We start from the raw sequence: 6,592 nt of genomic DNA, 5'->3' as shown, positions 1-6,592 counted from the left end.
TGAAGATGCTGTTGATGATATCCCTCACAACATACTTTCAAAAGTGCTAATAAAAAGACTAATTTTCTGATCTCACCATGCCATGCTCAGTTTTTTCAGCCATGTCTGACCCTGGGAGCCTATGAACTGTAGCCCACCAGACTCCTTTATCTAGAGGATTTTTCAGGCAAGAATACTGGAGTGGATTCCCATGCCCTCCTCTAGAGGATCTTCCTAACCCAGGGATCGAACCCATATCTCCTGCATCTCCTGCATTACAATTTTTTTTTTTTTTCAGCTGAGCCACTGGGGAAGTCCTTTCTGATCTTAGTAGCAATATTTTTTCTGACATTAGTAGCAATAGCTCTGCTTCTTAGCAACTGGTCTATATTTGTTGTTTAGACAATGTGAATCATACAACTGATGGGGTTTCCTTCTTTGCATTGAAAGTTTAAAATTTCAGAATCTAATTTCTAGTTCATGTTTTGCACATGTGAAGAAGTCTTCAGACATTAATTTTTAATGCTAACTGCATTCATTCTTTTTGAAGTCACTGCTGTCTCTTTATCTCCAGAGCCATAAACTCTTTCCAAGCTTTACAGAGTCAGTATGTATAGTCACTACAACTATGGCATCTACAGTTAGATTGTCTGAGTTTGAATCTATTTTCTATCACTTACTATGTGAACATGAGCAAAGTATTTCCTTACTCTGTACCTCAGTTTCTGCATTTGTTGAGTGAACATAATAGTATTTAACTCCTAGTTTTTATGAGTATTATTAATATATTGAGGTAATATATGCAAGGTGCTTAGAACAGAGCCTGAAACTCAGTACCACCATGTTGCATAATTCAGAGGATACCATTTACATAGAAGGCAGTGTTGCCTCTTAGATTTGGACAGTTTGGTGGCTCTGTTAACACATAGTGAGTGTCATATACATATTAGACAGTTATTGTTATCACATGCTACTAAGGCAAGGTTTTATTGGAGAAAATAGAATTTCACCTATTTTGCTGTCTTTGTTTCCACAGAGGAAGGTGGATGCGTAAAAACTTGGCTTTCTAAAATATTCATACATCTAAACGGAGCCAGCTGTAATCCATTTTTGTTTGTTTTCTGCTAGGTTAGTGACATGTTAGCAGCATGTGACATCCAAGTATTATATGTAAATATGCTAGGTAGGCCATTTCATCAGACTTGTTTTTCTAACTTTAGACAGCAAATACAGTATAAGGAAATTTTTCATTTGATATTTACCCACAAACTTTCTTAAGGGTTTTAAATGATTCTAATGAAAGGGTTGTATGGAGTTAGCATTAACATTTTAGATTCTTTGTTTTAAACTCTCGTTTCAAATTGAAAAGATGTTTAAAAGTTTAAAGTAAAATAAGCATATACTTCCAACGTGCATGTACTACCACCATCAATACTACTTTAATACTTCTTTAATTTGCCTTCTTTAAACTACAAAACTGCCTGACAATAATCATCTCAAATGACAGAAACATGAGAATGTAGAAGAAGATTTGGAGGTTTTAAAAAAAAAATCATGAATGCCAAGATATTAAAATAAAAATAAATGTACATATTATCAATTTTAGTGATACAATAGTCCCACTTCAGATGAAAGTGGATTTTAGAGAACAGAATTTTCTGTTTAGAAGACACAGACTAGATCTAGTGACTGGTCTCGCAGGTTTGCAGGCAAAAACACAAGTCTCATAATTTCTAAAGGATATTCCATTTTTTAGCAAGAAGAGAAGGAAAAGTTATAGTAGAAGGGATCATTGTAGTCTCATCCCTTTGGATTAATAGGGTAATCTAAAAGCATTGCAAAGGGATCCCACTCCCTCAGGTTCAAAAGAAATAAAGTAAATCAAGGAATCCCATGATGTCACCATTTACTTCTTCTGCAATATGATGCATTTGTTCCTTCTCCAAATATTTATTGATTATTTATTGTATCCAAAACACTGGTGAACAGATTGAGTTTGTGATCTCTATCTCCTAAGAGTAAAAACAGATCTTACACTTAAAGTTAAATAGACAATCTGGTTGACTGTTTATTCAATTTTGCTTAAACTCATTGAAATAAAAAAAAAACAAAACAAAACATATAATTGAAGGATGTGTTTTCTTTGAAAAGAAGATCTCAGTATGGACCACACTGTGTTTCTATAAAATTAAATGTTGAAGTCCTAACTTGAGGTTCCTTATAATATAAACTTACTTGGAGATAGGGTCTTTATTATGCTAAAATGAGGCCACTACAGTTTGCTCCAATTTAATATGACTTGTGTCCTTATAAAAAGGGAAAATTTGGAGACAGGATTATACACAGAAAGAACATTATGTGGATATATAAACAGCCACCTATAAGCCAAAGAGAGAGGCATGGAACAGAGCTTTCCCTCACATTCCTCAGAAAGAACCAATCCTGCTGATACCTTGTGCTCCAGAACTGTTGATATAACAAGTTGTTTCTTAAGCCACCCAGTTTATGGTACTTTGTTACAGAAGCCTGAGTAAACTAATACAATCAGTTCAACAGTTCATAATTATGCAGAAGCCTATTTTCAACCTATCTAGAAGTATATACACAACATATATATATATTCACACTCAAACATGTAAATACACCTTGAGGAAATTTAAGGCAGAACTAATTAGCATGCCTCTGAAAATGAACACTCCCATTTTATTTTTTTCAAAAATTAATAATGACTAATGCTATAAAGGGATAAAAGCAACTGTATTAAAGAATTTCAAGAAATGGTTTGTATTATCAATGCTAAATCACTCTGGACAGTTACTGAAGATCTATATGAATGTCAAAAACAGCATTATGAAGAAGAAATTAAATGGAGAAATGCTGCAACAGACCCCAGGTGCTGGCTGTTTTGGGAATGGCAATCTCAAGGCTATGTTATTCTCTGGCCCACGTGTAATCCATGCATGGAATTTTTTAACAGCAAAATTCCAGTCAGCCAAGTATGTAATTTGAACCTCAGCTGCTCCATAAGGGTAAGAAAAGGGGAAAGGGATACATTTTACATTTAACTGCAAAACATTAATGTTACTATAGAGTAAATGACTTCTGAGTTATTCAGGGGAGATTCTTTGAGATAGCACTCAAATTAGAATTTTTTTTTCTATCACAAGTTAGGTACATTCCTAAAACAATAATGCAAATATCAGGTATATTTATAAAGCAGAAGTGCAAGTAAATATATCTATAAAATTTAATATACCTGCATATACTCATATGTTATATGACAATTTATGATTATAATGTTCTTTAAAATGTTGAAAGTTTTGATCTCTGTGTGTGTATGTGTATGTGTAAGAAGGTCTTACAATTTCCACTGAAGAAATGCAAGTACTTCAGGGAGGTCACACTTTATGTTCTTAATCAGTAACCACCAAAATTGTTATTAGTGAGCCTTTGAGCTGAAGGGATGGGAAGAAGTTCAGAATGGGTTGAAGGCAATTTAGGATGGTAGGACGATGTTGATGACATATTATTTATGAAAAAAAAATTCCTTAAAGGGACAATATAGGTCAAAGGACACTGAGCAATTGGTGAATTCCAGATAATCTATCACTCAGCAGTCAGAATACATATTGACTTTTCTTGCTTTTTCTAGGTACACCCCTGCAAAAAGCACCAGGAAGAATATGTTGGAATTGGTTTATCTGACATATTGGTACTGAGTAGTAAAGTAAAGTAAATAAAAGTAAATGTCACTCAGTCATGTCCAACTCTTTGCAAACCCATGAACTGTAGCCTACCAGGTTCCTCCATCCATGGGATTTTCCAGGCAAGAATACTGGAGTGGGTTACCATTTCCTTCTCCAGGAGATCTTCCAAACCCAGGGATCGAACCCATGTCTCCCGTGTTGTAGGCGGATGCTTTACTATCTGAGCCACGAGGGAAGTCACCGGTACTGAGTAGGGAGGATGGCAAATAATTTACATAGTTTAGAGTTATTTAGAATTTTCTGGACTTCAGTCTTAAGCTGAAGTCTCATTGCAATATTGCCCTCTGAAAAGTTTTCTCACAAATACATTTCTAGCCTAGACCAGAACTTCATTTAATAACTCTGGATGTATTTAATTTATCTGTACATGGAATTTTCTGTACCTTACCTAATTGCAGTAACAAGTTAATATTTTCTTCTTATAGTAATAACTGTCATATATTGAGTACCAGGTAATATTATAAACCTCATATTTAATCTTAAAAGAAAACTGCAAGGTAGATGATATTGTTTTAATTTTACAAAGACCCTGTGGGTATAAGGGTAAAAGTATATGATATAACTTGGATGCAAACCCAATCAGGTTGAAATCAATGCTGCACTATTTCATCTACAGTATAAGTGATTGGATTTGAATTTGTGACCTATTTTTTAAAGTGTGCCCTGCTTTTTTTTTTTTAACAATTTATATATAGTCCCTTCCAAAATTCTGTGTTTCAGCAGATTTTACTGACACATAATTTTTCCTTTGGATTCTTAAATGGAGTATATATTGTCAACATAAGTTAAGGGACATTAGCCATCCATTTTAAAAACTCAGATGTCTTCCTTCCCAGCTTGTTCCTGGCCCTAGGTCCTCAGCACCCCTCACCCACACCCAATGGATCACTTCTCATCCCTAATATCTGCAAGACTCAGAGAGACTGCAGTGTGTCTTCGTGGGACATCCATAAGGGGCAAAGGTCTGTTGTGCACCAGTCAATGCAGACCTGACCCTAGTCTCCCCACAGCTCTGTTAAGGAGCCACTATAGCCTCTCAGGATGCCCTGGATGATGACAGCACCGAGCTGGGTAGCTGCTGCAGGTCACTGGGGCACTGCTGGGTGGTGGAGCCTACCTGGGTGCACATAGATCACCTTCAAACTGCCTGGCTATGCCTAGTAGTGCCTCTACTAGGACATCATGCATGTCACCAAGTGCAATCTAGAGTTCAAGGCAATTGCTGGCAGTCATTATGATGTAATTTGTCAATCTGGAGATCCTTATCAAAATGCTTTATACAAAGTGAAGAAACAACCTTCTAAAATGGGACATACAAATTTTGCATCAAGGATGAACATTCTACTTTCACACATAAAAACGTGTATTTTGATTTTGAAGTTGGAAAACACCCACCTTTGCTTCCTAGTGATAGCTGAGTCAGTGCTCTCAGCCAGATGGAATCTGTCTGTGTTTCAATTTAAGAAACTTTAAAGTCTGTCATTGACTTTCAGACTCATTTCCTTTTGAGAGAAGTTCAAGGCCTAAGTAAGCCAACCAAGGATCTAAATAGCCTTGGATTGTAGAGGCCTGCATTCTTCTGGTAATTAGCATGGGGCAGGTATTTCTTCTGAAAAATTTTTTCTCAGATAAAAGAACTACTAGTGTTGGATCATAACTAGTTTTTGAGAATTGATGCACCCTAACCACTGGAATGTTGCTGACCTTTAATTTTAGTTATGGAAGAACTTAATATTGGCAACATTTTTAAAAACCTTATTCATAAACTTGTTTGTGGGGGATGTACAGTGTATAGCCTCAAACTTTGAAAGGGACACTTTTCTTTATTTACACAGGTAGAAAAAAAATTTGGGACTTATTTTGGGCTATTCATAAATTCAACACCAAAGATTTACTCTTTCCTTGGTTGTTTATATCTATTCTTCCATACAGTAAACTTTGGTATTTTTATTCCTTTTAGCCATTTAAAAGTACTGTACTTACAATTTGTGCATATTTTTAAAACCTTAGATTTAATGTTTAAATGTATTGTGAAGGAAGATAATTGACTTTTAACTGTTTATAAGAAATAAAACTTTGCTTTTAGGGAATCTGACTAATTATATTCTAAGCCCAATTCTCCACTGATTAATTTTATGTGGAAAACTGATCACAGAAATGTTATTTAAAATTGATACAATTTTAAGTTCATACATCATGATTTATTTCTAACAAGCTTAGAAAATGTCACATTTTTGTTATAGGAGGCTTATTCTATCATTTATAACAAGATATGTTTTTTTATTCATAAAGACATTCTTATCAAACAAAAAAATAGTACCTTTAAATAAAATATTAAAGCTTATGCAAGCCTTAAAATAAGATTGTTATAACAGGTAGAATATTTATAAGATAAAATTTAAGATACTTCAGTGGGCGACAAATGGATGAAAAAAATTTTAGTGAGTTATCCACATACATCACATTTTTAGTATTTTTACCAAGAAAGAAGTGGTCCATTTCATTTTAACATTGTAATTGACTGGTTCTTGCTCTTAAGTGAATTTCATGTCTTTAAGTAATTCCAGTTAAAATTCACAGCTGTAATGTAATATTAGTATAGTAAAAGTGCCATACACTTTATCTTCAAGGGTGTGATGCCCTGAGAAGTTAGTTTCTTTGTATTTTTTCTTTCTTTTTCTTTTTTTTGTCTTACACATGTAATTTCTACAGTCTCTGGTTAGCAGCCTTAAGATTATGTAAAACTTTAGACTGTTGTGTGTGATTTTTATTTGATAATCCCTACTGATGCTATTGTATTTAATGAGTATTAAATAATGCATATTTTGTACTATATGGTTTGCACT

General features: G+C 34.3%; 1 pseudogene; it reads left to right on the top strand.

Annotated features, from left to right (window-relative positions):
* Nucleotides 1–4,787: 4,787 nt before the first annotated feature.
* LOC120881904 lies at nucleotides 4,788–5,403 on the top strand (annotated as a pseudogene).
* The last annotated feature ends 1,189 nt before the right edge of the window (nucleotides 5,404–6,592 follow it).

This window comes from Oryx dammah, unplaced genomic scaffold (genome assembly GCF_014754425.2).
Source record: "Oryx dammah isolate SB20612 unplaced genomic scaffold, SCBI_Odam_1.1 HiC_scaffold_23, whole genome shotgun sequence".
In the NCBI taxonomy this organism is placed as follows: Eukaryota; Metazoa; Chordata; class Mammalia; order Artiodactyla; family Bovidae; genus Oryx; species Oryx dammah.
This window is presented reverse-complemented; position numbering and strand designations above follow the sequence as displayed.